The sequence below is a fragment of the Netta rufina genome (assembly GCF_964035555.1).
Source record: "Netta rufina genome assembly, chromosome: 23".
Lineage (NCBI taxonomy): Eukaryota > Metazoa > Chordata > Aves > Anseriformes > Anatidae > Netta > Netta rufina.
The window spans coordinates 6,493,290-6,518,631 of record NC_140147.1 but is presented as its reverse complement, the minus strand read 5'-3'; positions in this window follow the sequence as shown (position 1 = coordinate 6,518,631).

Sequence of the window (25,342 nt, the reverse complement as noted above, 5' to 3'; positions counted from 1 at the left end):
TTCTGGGGCGTGCATTGACACCTCTCTGGGGAAATAGCATCCCTCTGCAGGATGAAACTGTCCCCTTTGGGATAAACACCAGCTCCTTTCTGCATACCATCCCTGCTCTGGGTTAGGACCATTCCCTCCCAGACCGCTCTGCTCCCAGTTCCTCCAGAGGCTTTAAACAGGAGAGGAGGATGGAGGCGACACATCTGTCTTACAGTTTCTACCTGAGCTGTGCTGGGGACGGCACCCAGCTCGGGTCCTGAGCCTTTTGTGTGCCCTGGGGGAAGGGAAGACCTGACACAGACCTGCCTGGGCTCTGCCAGCCACCCCACGCCTGTTGCACAGGACCAGGAGACGGGGCTCTCCTGGTGCCAGAGCCTGGTCCTCCCTGAATCCCATCTGTGAGGTCCTGTCGGTGTGGCTGGGAGCAGGAACAAAGCCGGGGGATTCCCACATGGAGCCTCTTGGTCCCTTGCTTGTGGTGGCCCTGTCACACTGCAAAGGTGGAGAGAGACATGCAGATAAAGGGCCTGGTAACGAAGCTGGCAAACCTGCCATGGATGTCCCATCTCGGGGGAACCACGCTGATCCAGTAGAGCTGAGAAGAGGGAAGGTTGCACACAGCTGGGAGGAGATTTACCTGCAACCGACTTTGGGGTCACTGTCCCTGCTCCTTGCCGTGCCATGGAGCACAGGATGTCCAAGGGGATTCTCTCCTCCACAAGTAGCAGCCAGGCACTGTTATATGAAGTTTTCTGAGCTTACAAAAAGCTGCTGATACAGCTCACGTGTTGAGAACTTAAGTGTGCAGAGATTCAGAAGTAGCAGAAGAGGGTTTTACCCCTTGTTATAAAGGTGATGACAAAGTGTAATGGCTGAGCAGGGAGTGACTGAAAGCCTGTGGTCCCCCAGTGCAAGGGCTGCATGGGCTGTTTCTGCTGATAATAAATTCTCAGTGTCATTCTGTGGGGAAAGCTCTGATATTTGGCTGAACCTTGGCAAGTCATTTTGTCTAAAAGCAAAATGGGGCATGGGGAAGAAAATGTAAGATTTCCATTTTGTATGTGCAGAATGTGCAAAGCATTTGACACTGATCCCCTTGATATCCTTTGTCTCCAAATTGGGGAGCCATGGATTTGATGGATGGACCACTTGGTGGGTAAGGAACTGGCTGGATGGTTGCACTAAAAGAGTTGTGGGCAACTGCTCCATGTCCAGGTGGAGATCAGTAACAAGTGGTGCTCCTCAGGGGTCAGTTCTGGGACCAGCACTATTTAACATCTTTGTTGGTGACACAGACAGTGAAACTGAGTGCACCCTCAGCAGGTTTGCAGATGACACCGAGCTGTGTCATGCGGTCAGCATGCCAGAGGGAAGGGATGGATGACACCCAGGGGACCTGGGCAGGCTGGAGAGGTGAAAAGTTCCATGTGAGCTGGCAATGTGAGCCTGCAGCCCAGAAAGCCAGCCGTGTGCTGGGCTGCACCAACAGCAGCGTGGGCAGCAGGGCAGGGAAGGGATTGTGCCCCTCTGCTCTGCTCTGTGAGACCCCACCTGGAGCCTGTGCTCAGCTCTGGGGCCCCAGCACAAGGAGGACATGGAGCTGTTAGAACATGCAGAGGCCACCAAGATGCTCAGAGGCTGGAGCACCTCTGCCATGGAGCCAGGCTGAGGGAGTTGGGGTTCCTCACCCTGGAGAAGAGAAGGCCCCGGGGAGACCTCACAGCGGCCTGACCGGGCCTAAAGGGGGCTGCAGGACAGCTGGAAAGGGACTCTGTGTCAGGGGGTGTGGGGATGGGATAAGGGATAGTGGCTTTAAACTGAAAGAGGGTAGGTTTAAATTGAATATTTGGAAGAAATTCTTTACTGTAAGGGTGGTGAGGCCCTGGCCCAGGCTGCCCAGAGGAGCTGTGGGTGCCCAATCCCTGGCAGTGCCCGAGGCCAGGCTGGATGGGGCTGGGGGCAGCCTGGGCTGGTGGGAGGGGTCTCTGACCATGGCAGGGGGTATGGAATTGAATGTTATTTAAGGTCCCTTCCAACCCAAACCATTCTGTGATTCTATGACTGTTTTTCTTCTAAAACTGACCATGTCATGGGGGTGAAGAGAAAACCAAGAAGAGAAAATATATACTTTATTTGCAGTGGAGATTTACTTCAGGTTAATTCATAATGTTTCATTTTGCTATTGCTGTAGGAAAAAAAATCAATCAATCAAACAAACAAATAAACAAAAGAACACCAGAAAGTTACTAATTTGGCTTAAGACTAATCATTTGCCTTGTGTTTGGCTTTTTGGTCCCAGAACAAAAGCCAGACCCTCTGATGACTTTCTGCAGGTGCCCAAATCATGGGGAATTCCCACTGGCAGCACCTCCTGGCTCTCAGCCTTCGCCCTATCGCTGCCTGGTGCTGGATAGCCCCTGCCTGGTGACACAGAGATGGGGGGGTGCAGGATGGAGGCAGCCACCCCAAAACCTCCCCATTCACCCAAACCCCGTCTGGCCATGGGGCCTGGCCAGCCCGGCTGTGCCAGCCTCACCACGCCGCTCTGATAAACTGCACATGGAATATTTGTTTCAGATATTTAAATACATCTCAGGGTTCAGATCACAGCTTCTCAACAGCAGTTAAATAAGTAACACATTCATATTTTGTAAACTGTTTCTCACAGCTTGTTTATTTAGGGTTATAACTCGATTTGGGCTCCTTATGGAAGTGTGACTCATTGTTTAATGTGTCAGCTCATTAGCAATACTTGTTTTTGCCTTATATTTCTGTGCTACCACTAATTGCTGAGCCCACTGTGAGCTTCAGCTTCCAATGACACTGTGGAAAATGCAAGAAAATAGATCAGTTACTAGATAAAAGGCAACAGAAATAAACAAACTCACGAACCTGCAGAGGAAGCTTTTTAGCTGCTGTGATTTTACTCCAAGGAGACACTTCCCTCGCCTGGGAGATGGATGCCACCAGTTCCTGGGCTCCTCTGCCAGGAGGAGTTGAGCGTGAGCAAGCTAAGGAACACAGATCATGAAGAAAGTGGATCAGGGCCACTTCCCCACATAGGCACAAGCGGGCTGAATGCCTGCAGCTCCGAAATGGTGCCCTGGGAAAGGAGAAATCCATGAGCTGAGTTTGGGCACTTCCTTCCTTGCAGTTTATTTCTGAGACCCAGCCCTGGAGGGCTGGGATGGAGGTGGTGGTAGCAGCACCTGCCCTCACTTTGGCAAGAGGGCTGTGGTCCAATGCGACCATTCGAGGTGCTTTGGAGACCAGTGCAGAGACTGAACAATCCCAACCTCCTTGGCGAGGCTGCAGGCACTGCTGTGAGCAGTCAGCCTCCCCACGGGCTGGGTGGCCAGAAAGGCACCGGGGCACCAGGGGGTCCCCCCCCATGGCCCCGTGCTCGGGCTCATCTCCTCTGCCACCTGCCCACAGCTCTCAGGACAGCTTGTGGGATGGGGGCTTCCCAGGTTTCTCTCTGCTTGGACCATGCCAGTGACGTCTTCTTGACGTCTTTTAGAACCTGTTTTTGTCATTCAGGTTTCATGTGGTGACCAAGAGCTCTCTGGAACAAGCCTGGAAAATCCTGATGTTCATGGACACATTGTCTCTGGCAAAGCAAATGTTCTGGACGCTTGAAAATCAGCCTTCCCTGCTGGCTGGCTTCCTTCCTTTATTCCTTCCTTTTCTCTGCATCACTTGAGCAAGATTTTTTCTGCTTTGCTGGCACAAGCTTCTTTCTAAGAGAACTGCTGTTAGTTTCCTACATGGTTTTATAAGTTTACACAAAGCATTTAAAGGAACAACAACCACTGAATGAAAAATATTTTATGGGAGAGAGAACGAGAAAAAAAAAAAAACAGAAAATTGGAGGGGTCAGCAGTGATGTCAAAGAAGGCGAAGGGAGCCAAATTGTCTGATTCATGCGTTTAACTTTTTCCCCTCTGCAGAGCCTCCAGGGAGTGTTGCTGGGAAGGGTCAGTCTGGAAGTGGCGCTCGCTGGTGCCTCCCAGCAGCACAAGGAGCCCCCAGCACCGGCAGCATCGGGCCGCGGGTGGCTGCCAGGAGGTGTCGGGCAGGGGAGACACCAGCACCCTGTGGCTGGCGTCAGAAGCAGCGCTGCAATTAGTGAGAGGAAAGCCAGGGAAGGTTAAGTAAACTCAAGCTTTCCAGAGGAGGCTGCGGTAGCCAAAGCTCCAGGGCTGTGTTTCTGGCCAGAAGTGCTGCAGGTTTGGAAAAAGTCGTGGTTGGAGCTGGGGAGCATCCAGCCTGGGTCTGATCCGGGCACTGCTGAGAGGTGGTGCTGCAGGAACCAGGCAGAAGGCAGCCCCCTCCTCCTGAATTGGGTGCACGACCCTGCATCAGTCCATCCGCATTCAGTCCTTATTTGCTCCGTTTTCCAAGGGCTCCTCAGGGATTTTCCAGGGCTTCTGCCCAGGCCTGGTGCTGCTGCGGATGCTCAGCAGTGGGGGCACCTAGCACGAGGGACACACTGCCTCTACCTCTGCTCAGCAGAGCAGGGAGGAAGAAAAATTCATTGTCTGATAGATGTAACAGGGCAGAATTGCGTTTTCCAGCTCCGAGGAGGGTTTGCAAACAATGGAGATTAAAAAATAAATAAAAGCCATAAAAAGTGCTTGACAATGTCCTTTTAAATTATATTTTTTTTCCTGAAAATATGCAATAAATCCCATGCAAGAGTCATAAAAGTACCTGAAATGCTCTTAGAAAGATTTATGGGCATCTTACCACTATTCTCAATAAAGTGAATATGCTGCTTCCAAGATAATTTCTCATCACCCATACTTCAGATTCCTGAACTCCTTTCAGTCAGCCTATCCCAAGAAATACTGTAACGTCAGGCTGTCTGAATTACATCTTCTTAGAAATAACTGTCGTGTCTGATTTATACGTGCTAGCCAGGATCTTTCTCCTTTGTCCACGTTGCTGAATCCAGTGCTTTTTAGCTTTGACCAAGTGCCAATGAGCCGTCCCTGTAACTTTTCCAGGGAACTTTGTCATCCCAAAGCAATCTAATCACTACCCCAAAGTAGTTTGGAGACTCTGCTTTAGAAACACGCACTCCTGATATGGAGAAGAAATGGGATTTAGTACCTGCCCCGAGAGGTCCTGTGCCAGGGGAGGCAGCAGGCAGAAGGCAGGGACAAGCATTCCCTCTTGCGCCATATAAGTGTCAGACAAGGGTTACAAAAGGGGTGCTGCTGTGGGTCCCACCTGCCCCACAGACAAGGATCACCCCGTGACATCCCCCTGAGCAGAGCAGCTTCTGCAGACCCTGCCCAGATGTCTCTGTGTTGACCATAGCCATCGCTGTTGGCTTCTGCAAGCCAGTCTGCTCCTGGCCGTGCTGACGAACCCCGGGCAGGGCTGTCCTGGCTTTGGGTTGGTGCTGGGACTGCTTCTGACTGCTGTCCGTGGCTGGAGGTTTCTCCTGATTTTTCCCACTGACATCCCAAAGGGCTGATGCCGGGACAGGGCAGAACCCCTGGGCTGGCTGGGGCTGGCTGTGGGGACAAGGCACGGGACAGGCTCGTACTCTCCTTGCCCTTCTGTGTCTCCTCCATCACCTGTAGCATCCCTCTAAAATCCTCACCCTGGGCAAGTCAGTACAGCCTCTGGGACTTTCAGAGACATCCGCAAGAACCTGGCAGCACTGAGCTCTCGTGGGTGTGGAATTTATTGAGGGGGGAGCAATAGCACTGGGGCAGAAAAGCCCCAGTTGTCTTCATTCTGTGTTCTTCTCCAGCAGGAAAAAAGTCTTTTAATTCTTGGGTTAAAACAGTTGTGACCTGGAAGACATTTGGGTTGTTTATCCTTGTTTCCACCTTCCTTATTTCTTTAATTTACCTGCTAATGAAAGAATGCCAATATTTTTTGTCCCAGAATTCTTAATGACTGTGGGTTTATTTTAGTTTTTCACCTTCTTTCTGTTCCCACAGTCCTTTTCTAATGTGCAGAGGTCTGCAAAATTAGGTAGCAAGGGGAAAATTACAGAAAAGGAAACAAGGAGCAAGGTCAGTGTCCTTCTTCCAAGGGTAACTGGGTTCTGACAGAAGGATATGGACAATAGCAATCTGCTAAAAAAAAACTTGAAATGGGGAAAAGAAAAAGGTAAATTATAATTTTGACAATGACAAATGGAGAATTAAAGAAAATCACATCCATATTTGTTTGTTTTGGAGAAAGGATAGATTTTGATACTAGTTAAATGTAAAATCTGTGAGGCAAAACCATGGACTTCAGGGGTACCCGGTGACACCAATACCATGGGCCCCAGGTGGGCTGTGAAGGGCAGTGCAGCCTTTTTGGGATGTGTGGGGCAGTGGGGTCCATCCCCACCAGCATGAGCGTGAACCTCACCCACGATATCACTGTGCAATTTGCTGGTGGCTTGTTAGCGTGGCAAGCTCAGGAAGGGGCTGTAAGAGAGCATTACGAGGTCCTTGACCAGGCAGTGGGCATTTTTTCCATTTTCGAATGTGTAGTGAGTAAACGCATCTGACTAAATTTTATAGTGCTCAAATATTGCCACTTTGTTCATCATTCAGCAGGGAATAACCTTCTTGCTTTGTGTGGGGTGCTTCTGTGCAACCTTTGCAGAACACAAGCACACACAGGCACGTGTGTGTGTGCACATCACAGAGCACATTCTTCTTTTGAGGTCCCACCAGCCAGAACCCACTACAGCAGCCACAGGAATGGGTGCATGGCCAAGGGAACGAATTCTCTTGCAGATGCCTTTGACCCGGGTGGAAGGAGCTGGGAGGCAGAGGGCTGAGATGAGCCTGGCAGAGCCCTGTCACTGCTGGGAGCACCGGGGGCTGGGGGTGTCCGGGGGACCTGTCCTGCACAGACCGAGGCCAGTGCTCTGCAGACCCCACTCGGCCCCACACCTGGGTGCTGACCCTGGCCATGACCGGGACAGGGGCAGGGGCTGGGGGTGTCTGCTTGCCTCCCCCCGCTGCTTGCCTTGGTTTAGCTCTGGGAAGCCTCAGGGATTTCGCCTCCTGTATCTGTGCTTTCTGTTGGCATGCTGGGGAAATCTGCGCCTACTCAGAATGTGAATTTCCAGGAAATTAAAAAAAAAAAAAAAAAAACAGAAAAGAAAATCTCATTTCACTTTCACACATTTCAAACTGCCTTTTTTTAATAGCAACTGCAAAGATGGAAGCAGGGAGGCAGAGCCAGGTGCCAATGAGCCAGGAAGGGGAAGGTCCCTGCTGCGCCCCCAGCTGGGGTGGGGTCTGAGCCCCAGTCAGAGCCAAGGGCACAACGGACCTGGAGCCACCTCCTCCCCGGGCCAGCAGCACAGCCCTCCTCCCTGCCCTCTGATCCTCTGCCAGCCTCGGAAATCAGCCTTCTTAGCACTAACCAGTCCTCGTGTTGGGTCATCCCAATGTGGCATCCCATTTGGAAATGCTCTCAGAGGGCCAGTCACGCCTTTCAGTGGTGGCATTTGTGTGTTTGCTTTTTGCATCGTCACATTAGTGCTTTGCTACACACATGCCTATTCATCCTTTGTGAGGGTCCCAGGCCCATTGCCCAGCCACTGCAGGAACCCCCAGAGTGCAGGACACCCCACGGGGTCCACTCTGGTCCAGCATCTGAGCCTCTTCCTCCCAGGAGCACCAGGCAAGCTTCATAGGTGCTGCTGTCACCCTGGAGCCAGGGCCCTGACCTTGAAGCAGTGGTGTGGGGCCAGGGGAGCGATTTTCCATCCGGTTGCCCTTGGCTGCTCCAGCCCACGCTGGAGCTGTCCTGCAGCAGGAGGTGCCAGGCAGATGCCTGGCTGGTTTTTGGCAAGCACGAGCACAGAAATAACCAGGGAGTTGCATGCACTGAAGAAAAAGGCAGAGCGGAGATGAGAGGAAGGACAGCAGAGCATGGTCTCTGAAACTGAGGATTCAAATAGTTCCAGCAATTAATTGGTTGTGTGATGAGAAGCATGCGCTGACTGTAAAAACGTTGCTGTGCTGGGTCATGTGTCTGGAAGCACTGACATGCATGAGTGTTTGCACAGCAGTGATGATGTGATGCTTGCATTTGAATTCTTGATGCTGTGGTCCTTTCTCTGCAACACCGACCTGCCTCAAGGAGCGCCCGCTGCCCCACCTGCCCTTACCTACCCACACTCCCAGGCCCACAGCCGCAGGACTGGCACCTGCACCTCGCACCCCGTCCCTCCCAGGGGCAATGCCGTTAGGGTGGAGGCACCTGGCCTGAAAGAAGGGAACGAAGTTCGTCAGGTTGTTGGAGGCTGAAGGCAGAAATGGGGGTGAGGGCTGCCTGCACCTCCTCCCCACGTCCTTGCCTTGCTCCCAGCTGATGGAGGGGGATGTGCCTGCTGCCAGCGCCAGGACAGAGAGGATGCGAGCGCTGCGGAGAGACTCCGGTGTCCGCCGTGGTCCCTCTGGGATCCATCTCTCCAAGAATAAGTGTCTGTGTCTCCATGGCCTCCGGAAAGCCAATCAACAACACTCGTTAGCTGCCATTTGGGCTCCCAGTGTCTCCAGCCTATAATTCAGTGGCTTGCGTGCATTAATTGTCAAGCTCAGAGTGCTACAAAGATGCCCAGCCTGGCTTTCTTGTGGTTTGCACTGGCGCCTCTCAGCACCGGCTCATTGTCCTTGAGCTGAGCTCTTTGGCAGAGCAGCCTGGGTCCCGGGCTGGCTCTCCGGGTCACATCCACGGTCCTGGCCTCTGCTCAGCCCCAGCCTACTGGATGTCCACAGCCTGACGGTAGAGCAGCCCCAGAGCTGCCCACAGGGGCACAGCAGAGCCTCTTTTCCACTGGGCTCACAGACTTACTGGGGTAAGCCCGTGCTGGCTCCAGGTGCATGGGAGTGTTTTTGTGGCTCGGTGCAGGCATGCTGAGATAGAGCCCATCTCAAAACCTTGTTGCTGCTACCCTGAGGATGGGAGTGTGCACACAAACCTCACCCGTGTGCTCACAGAGCCTGTGTGGATGTCACCGTGCACGTCTAACCTCTTGGGGCAGGGCTGTCTCAGTGTCCTGTGAAACACTCAAGACAACGAGCCTGAAGAACAAAGAACCCCAGTGACTCGTCCATTTGCTCAGCAGCCTGTCCGACTCTCAAGCTAATAAGACTGGAGATCTTGGATCTTCCCCAGTTGCAGACCCTCACTCTGTGGACAGGTGTTTGGACTCTTACCAAGCTTACAGCCAAGGAGAGGTTCCTGGGGAAATGGTAATGTGGACAGGAACCTTTTCTTTTGCACTCATCTAGCAGCAATTTTCTGGGCTTCCTGCAACTGTGGTTGCATCTGGACCATCTTGTGGAGTGGACCTTTGCTGGCACTAGTGATGGTTTTTCTGGGGTAATGTTTTGGGCACTCGGTACAAGAGAGACATCAACAGGGTGAAGAAGGCAATCAGGATGGTCAGGGGGTGCAGCTCATGGCACCTGATGCTCATCTGTGGGGACCAGGCTTGTTCTTCTGGGAGGAAAGATTTTAAAGGGTGAGGAGGGGGGGAGGGAGCAAATCTCTTCTGCTGCTACTGAAAACAGTGGTTTAGAGGAGATGGAGCCAGTCTCACCTCAGAGGTGTACAGGGAAAAGGCAAGAGGCATTGGACTCAAATTGCAAAAAGGGACATGAGGAAAATATTTTTCACCACATGAGCAGTACAGACCTGTCACAGAGGTACCAAGGAGATGGAGACTCCAGCTCTGAAGATTTTTAGAAACGGAGTGGACCAGGCACAAGCAACCTGGTGTAGCGTGGAGCAGGAGGCTGCACTGGAGACCCCCAGACAACTCTTCCCATTGAAATCTGTCCATGGTCCTCTGTTTCTGCGGTTCCTAATCTGAGCCCAAAGACCATTTTCAGTTCCACAGCACCAGTGGCCATGAATCTCAAGGTGATTACAGGTGGTTTGGTTTAACCTGACCTTTCTGTGGGGTAGCCTCAGCCCCTGTGATGTGGGACACACCAAGGCTCCCCTCCTGGTGCTGCCGATGGTTTTACAAACCCCTGCCAAACCCCTGGTTCTCACCTGCCCCACGCTGGAGGAGACGTGGCTTCCTTCCACCTGCATGAGATACTTCATTCCCTAATCCTTAGGTCTGCCTTTGGTGACTTCATCACTTGCATTTCCCTCACTGATGCAGGGATGCCTGGTGCACGTCAGCTGCAGGAGTCCAAGGCTGCGAAGTGGTGTGTGGTGTTGGGCTCTTCACCCCTCTACCTTGGTTTGCCACTTGGTCCACCTCTGAGCTTTGAGCTGGTGGTTCAAACTCTGCAGCGTTTCTCAGCCTGCTTCCCTCAGTAATATGAGCAAATTTAGAGCCCATTCTTGCACAGATGTATGTAGCCTTGTTCTTTCCAATGCACGCTGCTTTAAATTCAGTGGTGTTGAATTTCATCTGCAGTTTTATTTCCTAGCTACTAATTGTTGGATTCATCTCTTTAAACCTAGGCTGCTGTGTGACACTTGGCCACCGAGGTCTCCCTAGGAAGGAGACGGTGAGCAGCACTGGGCACAGCTCATCAGAGGGACGCATCCTGGACAGGGTGGGCAGTGGTGGCAGGGCTGCCCCCAGGGGCTGCAGGTTGATGACCAGCACAGCAGGAGGGCTGCTGGCTGCTGCCTGCTGGCTACTGGCCGGCCGTCACCCTCTCCGGGCACACGGGTCTGTGAGCAAGATGTGGGGTGGACGTGAAAAATAGACAATGAGAAGGGAGTCCTGTAATGCTGACAGCAGATTTCTAGTTTTCTGCATTGAAAACCTGCCTGTTTGAGCAAGCACAGCGAGCTGATGCTGCACCTTCCCACAAAGCCCTCCACCCAGCACAAAGCGGGGCTCAGCGCTGCCTGCCCCAATCTCTCCAGCCCTTCCAGGGGACACGTCTGCGCTCCCCAAACTTTGCTGCTCAGCAGCTCCGTGGTCTCATGACTGGACTCCTTGAATCTCCCCAGTTAAATTCACCTGGTTCTGGTGATTTGCTCCTGTCGATGCTTCTGACTGATGCTTCAGTTTGAAATGCTTCCCAGACCCCATCCCTGAAGACCAGCTCTGGCGCAGGGACTGCGTGAAGCTCTCCCGGTGAGCAATAATGCAGATAATTCATCCGTGTGACCTTTTCCTCGCAGAGTGTTTCTCTTACATCTTTACCATCTCTTGGCCCAGCAGACTTTTTGGCAGGCTCTTTGCTTCTGATGTATTTGAAAAAGCTTTTATTACCAGCTTTTACACCATTAGCAAGCTGCTCCTCCAAGTCTTTCCTGGCTTGATCTGCCAGGGTTTAATATTTAGCTCACTTGCCTTTGTGCCACTCCATTACGTGCTGGGGGAGGCTGGTCCCAGCTAACCTGCTGCTGTGCCTGCCATCTCCCCCACACCCCCAGGCTCTTGCGCTCCTGGAGCAACACGTGGGCAAAACCTTCCCATTGCATTGCGACATTTGGTACTCAAAGCTTTGGTTTCTGGAGTCAGGTAGCTCCGTGGCAATGTCAGCTTTCACCGTCGCCTCCTCCCAGCCCAGAAACAGGACAGCGAGAAGGGAGAGCCCAAAGAGAATGGGGTAACAGCAGCAGTCTGGTGCCTGGGGTGCCCCGGGGTGAAGGAGGGAGGCTTGTGTGTCTGGGCAGCTCTGCAGACCTCAGCCCTGGCTGCCTGCAGCTGGTGGCAGAGGGACCCCTGCACTTCACCTGTGGCATTTAATTGTCTGGGCTGGCATGCCAGTGAGCAGACCAGCTTTCCCCTTGCCCTGCATCCTCAGCTCACACCCCCCGTGCAGGGAGGAGAAAGCCTTACAGGGGGAGAGGGATGGACGCAGGGTTTCGTCTGGATGCTCGCAGGCTGCAGACGGCTGATGACAAGATGCTCGAGCCAGACGGCTGGCAGGAGCTGCCACTGGCACCCAGCAGCACTCGTGTGACACTGAGCAGAGCCGCTGATTACACCCAAGTCCTTCAGCGGGTGGGGGGGACATTACAATCAATAAGCAGCTCTGGATATTATTTAAGAAGTCAACAGTACCAGCTTCAGGACTCTCTCATCAGATAACTGAATGGCTGGGGGAAATTCAGATAACACCACGGTGAGATCGCGGGGGAAAGGCAGGTTAAGAGGCGCAGCTGCCTCCAAGCAGCACAGACTGTTATCTGCGGAGGAGCTACCAGGTCTCACTGTCAGCTTTTAAAGCTTTTAATGACACAGCTTGTGAATGGAAATAACCCCTGTAAAATAAAGGGTGGTGCGTTTTTCAGTCTTAGATTCTAAGTTTGTGGTATTAGCGAGGAGCTGATCAATTTTTCATACAAATGTAAAAATCTAGGTTGGTTTGTGTTGGGATGTGATGAATGCTCAGCCCTGCCAAGGTCTTTATATAATCTCACTTGGGTTTGCAGGAAAAAAAAAAAAAAAAAGAAAAGAAAGAAAAAAAAAAGAAAACTAGGAGACCCTGGCTAATGCACAGACTGAAAATGTCACAGCACGCATTGCCCCTGGCCTTTTCCTGGCCGGACTTGGTCTGTCATCCACACGGGATGGATGAGGACTGTACAGGGACCTCGATGTTCAGATTGCAGTGTGTAGTTCTTCCTAAACGCTGTGGGCAGAGGAGCACCTCAGCCCCTGGAGCTGGCTGGGGCACTGGGAGCTGCGGGCACACCTCATGTCTCCCACTGCTGCCTCTTGGCACGCGGAGAGCTCCAGGCGTGGCAGAGTCCTGTGAGCTGAGACCCCCACAGGGCCCCAGGAGCCAGGAGGCTGCTGCCTGCATCCCCTGCCAGCGGTGGTCTCACTGCGTGGTTCCTCCCCTGGGAGGTGGGTGGTGGAGCAGGAGAAGGGGACGGTGCCCATCGGGGGAACTGGTGGTTCCCACCTGCTTCTGGGGTGCAAGGGGATGTGGTGCTGCGATGAGCAGGAGCTAATCTCGGGCAGCCAGTGGGAATTTCAGGCCATCTTCTGGAATCAGGGCATGAGCTGCTACTTGGGGAGGCCTTGAGGTCCTGTCCTTCAGAAGACACCCAATTCCTTGACATTTGCAGGGGGAGGCAGAGGGTACAGGTGGAAGAAAGCCAGTCGGGTGCAAGGGGTGCATGGGGTGGGACACCAAGGGGAGAGAGAGTTCCCACAGGGACAGGATTCAACAGCTTCCTGACATGGTTCTGTAACAAGTCCTAAGCATATGGGTACTGCTCAGCCTGCCTGGCTCGGGGGCCCACCAGAAGATGCTCTTTGTTCCCCTGCATCAGCTGCTCCTGGCCAGTCCTGATCTCAGCCGCATGCAGCACCAGGTCCTCTGCACCACTTTTGCAGACCGGCTTTGCAAAGATGCCCAGAAGCATGCCCAGGGGTGGCCAGGAGCTGACAGCTCCCGTGATGGTGAGAAGGTCACCTTGTGGGGATCTGGCCGATGGAGGCCACAGCTCAGCACACATTGCTGCCCCTGCTCCCTGCTCTGCTGCTGCTCTGGGGTTTGCTTCTCCAAAGGTGTCCCCAGGGCACAGGGATGGGGCAGCCCTGGCTTGCTCGCAGGCTGAGGGATCCTCATGGGGCATTGGAAATCTGCCTCCTCCACCCAGAGGTGGCTCTGCTGTGTCCCCTGTGCTGCTCCACTCACTCCTGCATGCTCGTTTGTCCTTCTGCCCTCCTCACCCACCCCTCCCCACCTTGTCCCCTGCCTCCTGTCCATTCGGACCCCCCAGATCTCTTTCAGGACTGCCCTACACCATGCCCTGGTTCACCACTGCTCAGTGACGTCCCCAAGAACTTCCCAGGGAGCCACAGCAGCAGAAGGAGCACAGAGACCTGCAGCCAGCCTGCCCAGCTGCCCCCCAGCACTGATTTTCACCCTCTGGCTGTGCCCACCTCTAACTTGACCTCTGCCTTTCTGCAGACACAACCCACAACCTTGGCCAGGCTGCACCTTCTGCCCCCTGTCCTGCCCCTGGACCCTGGGCAGGGGAGGTTGTGCCTGCAGCAGTCCAGACTCTGCAGAACGGCCCCGACAGGCAGGTGCTGGTGGGCAGCACCCTCTGGGATGGCTCACATGGAGCCTCCCCTGAAGGAGCTCAGCCATGTCCCCAGTGCCTGCACCTCAGCAGGGCTCCCTGGGTGACTTCTGCACAGAGGGTGTTTTCGTGGGGGATTTTGGGGTGGAAATGGGCCACATGCTTGGAGTGCCAGGCTTGCTGCTTGTTCCTGCCTCATCACTGCATCTCCAGTAACACTCACCCGTGCTGGGCTGGTGCCTGGGGCTCTCTGGGGTGGAAAACCCGGGGCTGCTGGCAGCTTCTGGTGCTTGCGGTGAGCTGAGCGCTCATAAATCCCTGGGGCTGTGATTAATTCTTCTGTTATTATTTAACAGCTTGTCAGGGGTTCACACGGGCAGCTCCAAGAAGATGAAGGTTTGGGGGTGACCTCACCTCAGCGCACTCCAGCAACAGCTGCTGGTTTTGGGTAGTGCAGTGAGCAACCACTTCTCCATCCATACAGCTGGAACGAGGGACACCACAGTCCTGAGCTCCTGATCCACATGATTCCTCCTCCTTTTAGACCAGTTCCCCCTGAAAACTCCAAATTTTGCTCCCAGACTGATTCAAACTGTGGTTTTCCATCCCTGCCTCCTACAGCTTTGAGTTCCTCAAAGGATTTGTGCTGCAGGCTTCACTATTTCCTTTCCATTATTGGACTTAAAACCCCCTGTGTGTGGGGAGCAGCTCCTTGTGTCACTTTGCCTTTACCACCACACTTCCAGGGCTGCTCCCTGCTTTGCAGCCCCGTCTTCACTGCAGACCTTTGCCTTCTCCAGGGCTGAGGTGACCGGTCCTGGACCTGCTCTCTGCAGTCTCTGCAGGTTTTCTGCTGAGCATCATGCTCCAGCTCCTGCCATCACCTCTCCGGAGCAATAAATAGCACAGCTGTGTGCACGAGATACCCCTTGCTGGGGGAAAGATGTGCCTACAGCCTTCAGCATCACCTTCCCCTTCCCAGCTCGCATCGCTCCTTCCTGCTGCTTGGAAGCCTTGGGTGACACCCCAAGCGGAGCCTGAGCCCCTTCCCACCGGCTGTCCCCATCTCCAGCTGAGGAGGGGCGAGGTTTGGGGCAGGGGAGCAGCATGGTGCTGCTCTGCAGCTCAGCAAAGGTCGGGGTTCAGAGCAGCCACCGGTAGCAGCTGGGAGAGCTGCACTCAGCAGGGATGCCTGACCTCGGACCTTTCAGCTTGAGCTAGGGAGATGAAGAAGGTAAGAGAAGGCACCCGACTGAGCAGCACGGTGCAGACTCCCTGGGGAAGGCAGCTGGGCATCGGTGGCCCTGCTGCCACTGCCCTGCTGCTGCTCCTGCCTGGCCCAGGGCTGGGAGGTGGCTCAGGAGCCCTTCCTTCAAACAGGAGAACAATTAACAAGAAATAAAATATCAGCAAGCCTTGAAAATCACCTGGAAGATAATAAAAAGAAAACAAATCTCTCATTTTTTTTTTTGAGAGAGAGCTCTTCTCATCTCAGCAGATTTATTGCTGCCTTTTTAAATTTTAACAACTTGCGAGGCCAATGCACTGACTTCCATTACATTAAAACTTTTGCTTTTTATTCCCTAATTTGAAGCAGAAGGGAAGCTAAATCACCAGGCAGTGAAAGGTTTGCAGTCGACAGGTGCTGCTGTGCGAGGAGATGAATGTCTCTGGCAAGGTGTCCTGTCTGCGAGGTGGCACGGGGGTGCAAGGCGAACGCGGTGAGTGGGGAGGCTCCTGCAGCATTTTGGGGTCCTGAGGGTGGGTGAGCACTGCTCTGAGAGTGTGCTCCACCTTGTCGAGGTTAGACGATGTGTGTTCTGCAGGGCAGGGGCTGGTTAGGGGGTTTGGGCTGGCTTAGGGCACCCATGTCCCTGTGGTGGGATGGTGCTAAACGAGAATGGGGCTGGTCCACCCGCGGACACGGCTTTGGTCCGGCAGAGGTAAGGAGAAAGCAGCTGCTGTGCTCTGCCACTCCTTGCTGCAAGACCTTGAGCAGACACTTCTCTCCAGCTTTGTGTCCAGGAGGGTCCTACAAAAAGCCTTTCCCTTGGGTGTCTTACAAACCTTTTTCACTTGTCACTGCTTGGCAAGGACTGGGGGCCTCAGGGGGATGCTCATGGGGTGCCCGCACCTTGCCTTCACCCACTGCATCTGAGCAGAGGGCAGGATGCTCTGTGTGCCTCCCCATGGGGCACCGTGCCATTACCCTGGCTGTCCCCTCAAACTTCAGAGCTGAGCTGGGGCCCTGTGGGCACGCGCGGTGTCTCCCATTGCCCTCAGAAGACCTGGACCACGGGAACCCAGAGAGCTGCAGGATGCCACGAGGGGCACGGCCGTGCTCGGGGTATTCAGAACCTGGTGTCGATGTGTGCCAGACGCCCTGGGCAGTGAGGACAAGTGCAGCAGAGGCTGCAATGTGCTGTGCACCTGCATATTGCTGGCTCAGTGCACAGGTTTCCTGGGGTTGTTAGTGGCACCGTTGCCTGGTGGCGATAGTGAATGCTTCACTGAAGGGGCGTGGATTTGGTGTCAGGAGGAGGCAGACTGACAGCCTGGGGTTTCTGGAGGTCCCTGTGCACCAGGAGGGCAGTAGGGGAGCAAACACCACATCTCCCCACCTGGAGATGGGGAGCAGCTTGGGCTGTGCCTTGCACATCTCTGGTAGGTGCCAGCAGCCCAAGGCAAGCATGGACACTCACCTCCGACATGGATGTGGCTGAATGCTGCGGGGTTTTATTTGGCCAGAAGTCAGGGAAACTCCTGAAGGGGCAGGGTTTGCATCTCACACCTTACACCTCACTCCACGTGCAGACACCCACGTGCAGCTCACAGCTCTGCGGCTCGTCTGTGGGCTTTGGTGAGGGGTTGGCCTGTGAGCAAAGAGCAGGTGAGGTCTGCCAACCTGTTCTAGCTGAGGCATAGAAGAATTTAGGGTCAGGTCCCCTTCTTTTACAGACTGAAGGTGTTCTACCTAGGGAACAGCTTTTCCTGGTCTGGGAAACCTGGTGGCCACAGTCCTGCAGGGGTCTGCAGTGCAGCATCAGCCACGCACCACGGGGACCTGCCAGCCCAAAACGAGGGTGCTGCCCGGGCCCCAGATTTCATCAGGGTGGAAGGGGAAGCGAGATGGCACAAGCAGAGGTTGTGCAACCCCGTGGAGTTACTCATGGTCAGATGCGGCATTGAGAACCTGCTTTTCATGAGGAACTTGACTTGCTAATGAGCAGCGAATCTGGGTCAGGCATTTCCCACACTGGGGATGGGTGGACGCGGGCACGGGCACCTTCCCGGGAACCTGGAGACACGAGGCAGGGCAGCCGGGTTTGTCTCTGCCTGCGACAACCATAGGGAAACTTGTGCACGGGGCGCTCTGCCTGCTGCCTGCTGCCAGTTTCCACGGGCTGGGTGCCTCCCTGCTGGCTGCGAGCAGCCGCAGCTGTGCGTCGGGCCCCGGGATCGGCACAGAAACTTGGCTCCTGCCCGCAGTGCCTGCTGCACCGTGGGTGCAAGTCCCTTCAGGCCCCAGCTCCTCCCGCACAGCACCGCGGGTCGCAGCTGCCCCTCTCCTGGGAGCAAAGAGCTGCTGTGTGACGCTCGTCATTTTCTGTAAAGCAGGAATTGTGCTGCCCTGCACGGGTGTTCGTGGGGGGAGAGGCTGACCAAAGCCGTGTCACCAACCAGCCCGTGGCCCTCTGCTGTGCCCTGGGTCCCTGCTCAGCACCCTCCACTTGCTGGGGTGGGCAGGACCCTCCCCGACCCTGGACCCCCTGCAAGCGCCGCCCCAGCTCCAGCACCAGGCAGATTTTCTGGCCCCCAGGGCTGCAACACGGCAGGGAAGGAGCCTGGCAGAGGGTCTTCCCCTGTGCCCCCCCTGCGCGGGGATAGGGCTGGGTCTTCTGTTCCAGCATCTCATGGCTCTCGGACCAAAATCTCAGCAATTAGGCACAGCAGTCTTTTTCATTTGTATGCACGTCTGGGCACTGGATTTAAACATGAAATTGGTGCACTAAACGGGGGTGGAAGTACAGGCAAGTGGCTAATCAGACCTTTACACCCTGTGTGCCGACTGGGATGCCCTCGCCTGATTTGCAGGTTGCTCTTGCCTTGTAGTCCTCTAATTCCTTGATCCAAGCAGCACATTCAGGGAAAATCAATGTAAATAAGGCTCCTGTGGTTCTGCCTCTCCCTGTCAGAGCCCAGCACTTGAGTCAGATGGACAAAAAAACTGCTCTCAGCAACTTATTTATTTTTTAAAACGAATCCAGCCTACAGCAGGATTACGTGGATTAGCAGCTGAGCATTCCCCTGCCTACAAAACATGCGCAGCCAGCCAGCCAGAGACTCACTGACGGGAACCCTGTCCTCCAAACACGGCATGTATTTGCATGGCCTCTTGGCTGCTTGCACCCGAGCCCATCTGCTCAGCTGGTTCAGGGTCTGCCCACACCCCCGGGGTTGCTTGGAACGATGCCCCGGGGCAGGGGCAGCAGCCTGGGGGTGTGGGTGGGCAGGAGGTGCTGAGGGCAGGCAGGGGGTCCTGTGCTGTAGCTCCCTGCAGGATGCTTCCCTTGCCAGCAGCCGGCGGGTGTCACGGAGCCTGGGGCACTGGGGGTTGAGGGCTCTGGCAGGAGGCTCGCTGCTTCTGCGGACAACTGCTGGCAGAGCTGGTGGCAGGATTTTGCAGACCCCTCAGGACCGGAGGGTGAAGCATGGCCTGAAGTCATCAGGATGAAACCCGGGCTGGGTGTAGGGAGTATTGGGGCGCAAAAGCACGTGTGTGGGAAAAGTGCCCCAGAAAGCACCTTGTGTGGGAGCATCACTGGGGAAAAAGGGTGGGAACAGGTAGGAGATCCCCCACCTGCACAGAGAAGTCCCAGCTGCTGTCACAACCAGCCCCCTGAGCTGCCTGACGGGCTGGGCTGGCTCTGAGCCCCACGGAGCAGTATGGTGATGGAGCTGGCAGCACCCTCAGGAGGGTCATCCCTGGGTGTGCAGCCTCCTGTCCTCCACGCGGCCCCCAGGGGCTGCGGCTCTGGGGGCACCAAGCAGGTGGTGGCAGCAGCAAAGCTGCAGGGATGCCAGCTCTTTGCCGTGTCCTTGCTCTCCATCCACCGTTGCTGCTGGGAGGATGCTGAGCCCCAGCAAACGCTTGCAGCCCGTGGCTAAGCCAGGTCCCCTGCTCCCCGGCCCCTGTGGGAGCTGCGCAGCCTCCAGGGCTGATCCCTGCTGCCAGCCCCGCTCCCTGCCTGTGCCTGCCCGCCTGGCACGGGGCAGGCACCGCGGCTCAGGGAGAACAGCCCAGCCCCAGCCCCCGTGCCAGGGAAGCCCGCTTGGCTGAGCAAGTTTTCACTGACACTTTTTTTATCTATTTATTTATTTATTTTCTGCAATGGAAGCATGCCAGCAGATTTGGAGCTGCTGTCGGCGGAGGGAGCCCAGCTTCCTGCGTGCTCCATTGGGGCTGCTCGGGGAGCACAGCCCCTCACCGGCATGGCTCTGCCTGCAGAGGGTCGGCTCAGCCCTGGCTGCAGCTGCTGGGGGGGTTTGGGCTCTGCCCAAGGGGCTCAGCACCAGCCTGGGCAGGCGCTGGTGACCCCTCTGGCTGTGTCCTGGTGCAGGCAGCCTGGGGGCTGCGTCCCCCCATCAACATGGCCAGAGCCTTGCTGCTCTCCTGCCCCGTCCCTCTCTTCTTCCTAGGACCTGCCCCTGGGATTAAACGACAACTTTCAAGAGGCAGATGTATGTGTGGAGCAGGTGAGGTGATCGGAGATAGTGGGATGGAGGGAGGAGAACACAGGTAGTGCTGCTACATCTGAAGGTTTCCTTGGTTAATGTACATCTGGTGCCTGCTGTCTCAGCACACCAGGAGCAGCACGGGCCCCTTCTGCCTTGCTCGGTGCAAGACGTGGACGTGGACAAGCCTGTGACTCACTGACTGGGGAACAGAAGGTGCTGAGCAGCTTTGTCATTCCAGATGCATCATCCCTCCTCCAAACAAGGCAGGAGCGTGTGCTAATAATCCGGGATCTCGTAATTAAATACCCTGCAGCCTGAATATGTATAAGAAGGCACAGTTACTGTTCCGAGGACTATCTCACTTGTGACATTTCTGTGGGTTAGAGTTGCTTTGCTTTGCAACTTCAGCGCTCATGCAGGGCTGGCTGTATGCGGCTCGCTATCAATCACGGGTGTGAAAAGTCCCCCAAGCCACCAGAAAATGGAAACAATCTTGAATGCTCCTGAAGTGAAAGCAGAGAGCCATTCCCAAGACATTCCTTCACCAGCAAAATGGCTTTTTAAGGAATTCAGACAGAAGAGGTAATAAGGGAAAAGCTGTACAGGAAAAGAAAACCCCACCACCTGCAGCAACACAGCATGATAGGAAAATTCAGGGTGGAAGGGACTCTGGAGGTCTGACATGCAAGCTCCTGCTCCAAGCAGGGTCAGACCAGGCTGTTCAGGGACTTTTTTCAAGACCGGTTAGGTCTTGAACGCCTCCAAGGACACAGACTGCACAACCTCCCTAGGCAACCTGCTCCGACATTTGACGTCCCTGTGATGAAAACGTGTTTCCCCATATCCAGTCCGAACCGATCCCAATTCAGCTTGTGCCTGTTGCCTTTCATCCTCCCACCCTGCCAGTGCCCCCCTCTCAGGTGGTCTTGAAGCTCCCCAGAGCTTCCTGGCTGCACAAACCCGCTGCCTTCCGCCTCTCCCCAAACACCCTCCAGCCCCTGGAGCTGCGTGGTGCCAGCCCCTGAACTGCCTCCAGTTTTGTGGTGCCCACCGTGAACCAACACACATGGGGTCTCTGGGTGCAGTCTAATGCGTGCTGTGCAGAGAGGAGCACATCTCCTTCCCAAACACCCTGACCGTGTGTCCTGCATCTCCGGGCACGGCCTCAGCCATCCAGACAGAGCTGGGCACACGGGGAGGTGGCCACCGAGGGCTACCCAGGGGATCTGAGGACGAACAGTGAAAACCCAGGCAGGAGGGGATCAAAATCACCATCTGGGGGCTCGCTGGGCAAACCAGCAACCGAAGCTGGTGTTGCAGCACCACCATTTCCAAAGGAAGCAGCAGCCCAGGGGGAGGATTCATCCCCTGTGGGGCAGCAGCGAAGCCCCAGCGCCTGCCACCCCTCCCGAAGGCTCCCCGGGGAGGTGGGAGGAGGCGATGCCGGGCAGGGTGGGGATGCTCAGGGTGGGGAAGTCGGCTTGGCTGCAGCCTCCCCGTGGAAAGGAGAAAGTGCAGCACCGCCCTGCGCTGGGCACGGGGCCAGCGCGTCCTGCCCCGGCAGGCAGCACACTCCGTGCTGCAGGGACGCTGCTCAACGCGCTGAGCTGCTGCCTGTCGGCCTGGGACGTCCGTGGTGGCCACGGTCCTGAGCTCCAAGGAAACATATGGGGTGACCCCTCAGTGCTTTGGGGGAGCAGAGGACCAGTGGCGTGCACCAGCTGTGGTGGGAGTGCTCGAGGTGTCAATAAGCAGCCTTCGGTGTGGCTTTATAGCCAGTGCTGGGCTTCTAGAAGTGGTTTTGGGGGATGAAATGTTCCCACCCCAGCACACCGTATCTATCCTTATGGAGCAACTGTGGCAAAACCTCCCTAAACCAGTGCAAAGTGGGGTTCCTGTAAGTCTGTCCCATGTAGGGGGAAATGATGGTGATGAGGGTCTGTGCAGAGCTCACCCCGTGCCTGCAGGGTGAAACACAGGGCACTGTGTAGCCCTGCCTGGAGATTCAAACACCACCTTCAGCAGGCATAACCCCTTGGTGGCTTCCTCTCAGGTATTCTCTGTGCTGAAGGCCCAAATCTGCTGAGCTTTCCCACTGACCTCCTTCAGGCCCCTCTGTCTGTGCTGCCTGCAATGCACAGCACAATGGGGCTCTGGGACACCCCCTGCTCCCAGTGCCCCCATTTCTGCGTGTACCCACCAACTGCTGGGACCGCCTGGGCACGGGGCAGGTCCTGCTGCATTTGGACATTACTTAGGTGTGATACAGCTTGCAAGGGGGTAGTAATTGCACGGTGTAGAGTTCCTCCTCCGCTGTGTTGAGCAACCATAAATGAGGTTGCATTGGCACCATCAGATGCATTCTGTTACAATAAATAGGGAAATGTGTGTTTCTGGGACTTTTCTATAGAAAAAATGGTCAGATCTCCATTGATGGACAGCCAGCCTCTTGGGACATGCCACCAACAGGGGGCTGCCCATGCCTGAGCTGGTGGGCTTCCCCGAGAGCGAGGACATGGCTCGTGTCAACCCTGCTCGTGGGCCGGGGTGCGCCTGTGGGCTCCCATCCTGACGTCTTCTGACACAAGTGAGGCACCCAGCGCTGCTGTTGTCCTGCTCCGTCCAGGGCCAGGTCTTCTTCTGGGCACTCAGTGCTGGGGCAGAGTTTCGGTGCACTTTGTGAAGATTTCGCTGCCAGCTTCCATCGCCGAAGCGTTCCTTCACCAGCCTGTGCGCAGCAGCCCTGTCCCCACCTCTCGTGGCGGGGCAGTGGTGCGTGCAGTGTTTGAGTGCAGATTGCCTGGCACTGAAATTCTCCATCCTGTATTCGCTGGTGCTTAAAGAGTTGTGCAGATTGTCCAGCTTTTAAGCAGCTAATTGCAGAGCTATTGGCATGTCTGCAGTGCATCGGAGGCTCGAGACATATATTTTGTTGTAGGCCCGCAGAAGATTAGATAATTTGTCCACATTTGCTGACAAGAACAGGCTTTGACACAGTCTCCCTAGCTCATTGCCAAAGCCAGATGAACCCATGATGGGCAAGAGGAGTGTTTGCAGGGAAGCACAGCCTTTGCAATGAGCCTTGCAGAAAGACAAAGCCCTGGGGACATGGCACGTAAAGCCCAGCCACCAAAGGGTTTGGGGTTTCCACCACCATTTGGGAAAAGCTTTCCTGGTCCTTGTCCAGGTACAACCAACAATGTCCTGCTGCGTGGGGGCTGGATGGGTGGGGAGCAGAACCTGGGCTCCAGCTCATCCTAAGGGGCTCCAGGACTTCTCCATAAGCCTGGGGGCTGAGGTTGTGCAGAATTTGCGAGGGGCTCGTGTGCTGGTGCAGGTGTGGAGCATGCCTGGGCTGAGGCCGAGGTCTCGAAGGTGGCTGGTCCAGGAACAGCACCTCGTGCACTGCCCCTTGCACAGCTCAGCTCCCACATGCTGCACCAGGCTCAGGGGAAACTGAGGCACTGCCGCAGCCGGGGAGCACTGGAAGTAAAATACACGCAGCACCAATTGACCTGTCTGTCTCCAAGGCAAGCCAGCAGCAGGTGACCGCATCCACCCTGCACAGGGAGGGCCCCGCGCTGTGTGTCGGCCCAGCCGCTGGAGAGGTGCCGTGGGTGAGCGCACGGGGCGGGGGGCCCAGCCCTGCTGCTGGAAGCCGGCACCCGCGGGACGGGGCCGAGCAGCCGCAGGGCAGAGCCGGCAGCCTGGGGCGTCGCGAGGAGCCGCGCGTTCCTGCGGCGCTCTTGGAAACGGTTTTCCTCCCTGCGGGCAGGGGCCGGGAACTGGCCGTCCTCCCCGAGCCGCCCTCTGCTCGGGGTCAGCAGGAGCGCGGGGCGGTCGGACGGCGTGCTGCGAGCGCTGTGCTCGGGTAAAAATATCCTCTGACCAGCACCTGCCTCCCTCCCCAGCACAAACAGCGAGCCTCTGCCGGGGAAAACACACCACCAAGCCCTTCAGGAGAAAAAAAAAATAAAATAATAAAAGCATCTGTAATTTTCCACGGAATGAAGGCACATTTTTGGCCTCCCCAACCCTTGGCCACCCTTTCGGGGCTCGCAGCCAGGGTTTCGTGGGGCCAAGAGCCTGGGGCGGGGGCGAGCATTGCCTTCCTGCAGGGTGCAGCCAGCACCCACCCAGGGCTTCCCAGCAAGGGACTGGCACAGCTGGGTGCTCGTCCCGCACAACATCACCACCCGCTGGGGTGGGAGGCAGCGGGGAAGGGCTCGGGTGGGCTCCTACGGGCTGGGATGCCTGACCCCGGCTGGGGTTTGGAAGGGGAAGGAGGTTCCTGAGTCCATGAGGACGCCCCCACTTTGGGGATATCCAGCTGTGAGCACAAAGTGGAGGGGCAGGGCCACAAATCTCCCGGGTCAGGCACCGAGCTGTGCATGTCCCCATCTTGCCGTGCAGCCCTCTGTCTCACCCAGGTGTGGTGGGGCCCTGGGGCACCCAGCTTCCCAGCACCCAGCACCCTGTACTGCCCCAGCTCAGCCCCATCTCCGCAGGCTTGCCTGAGGCTGCAGCCTGTCCAGCTGCCTCTGCCTCCAGCTGGGCTCCCCTGCACGCCCCGTCCTGCCCGCACCCGCTGCTGGGCTGCCCGGGGCAGGTAGGAGCCGGGGGGGATTTGGAGGGGGCACAGAGGGGAGCAGGATGCAGAGAGCCAGCAGTGCAGGGTGCTGCCAAATCTCCCGGGGGGCTCCCAGTGCAGCCCAGCCCCATGCTCTCACGCACCCCCAGCAGTGATGCTCTCAGCTATGCGGGACCTGGGGCTGTGATGGGGCCATGATGCCCACGGTCACTGCAGGAGCCAGGGGCTGTGCCTTGGGTGGAGGTAATTTCCCTCTTGCAGCAAACCCCTGCAGAGAAATGCTCAGAGCAAATAAGACCCATGCTCGTGCTCATCCCTGCACCACCTCCCCGCAGCCTGGTTGCACTGGGACGTCCAACTGGGCCACCTCCTATCGCCTTCTGTCTCCACCTGGGACCCTGCCCACCTCCCCTTCGGCCAGGCGGGGGCCGTGCACGCAGCCCCCACACCCCTCCCGCAGGCGGGTGCTCCTCCTCCCCGCCTTGGCAATGCGGGTATCTCGGTGTGAAAACACAGAAGTATGAAAATACCGCTCAGTCCAAGCTCAGTGACCTTCAAAACCGCCCGGCACAGTTGGCTTGGACGCCAAGCCCAGGCAGATGGCCCCTGTCAGCCGTTCTGGCCGGGCAGCGCAGGGACGGGCGGCACAGTGTGCCAGCACGGGAGGCCTTGGGGTCATTGATGGAAGAGCAAAGAACAGGGCAAAGTCTGGGGCTGGAGGGGATGGGGTGCAGCTAGACGCCCCCTGCAGCTCACTGTCCCCAGCTGGGGCTGTGTGAATGAGGCTGCAGGCGGTGGAGGACAGCTCGGGCACCGGCTGAGGGCAGCTCCCCTGCCTGGAGCTCGGGGAGCCGGGCAAGGTGGCTGCTGGCTGGTGGTGGGGACCAGAAGTGACCCGTGCCAGGTGGGGGAAGGCATGTCCTCCCTGCCTCCACTCCACGGGGATGCTGACACCCACATCGCTGGGAGCTCCACGGCTCCTGAGGGCCAGCAGAGGAGAACCAAGCCGAAGTCACA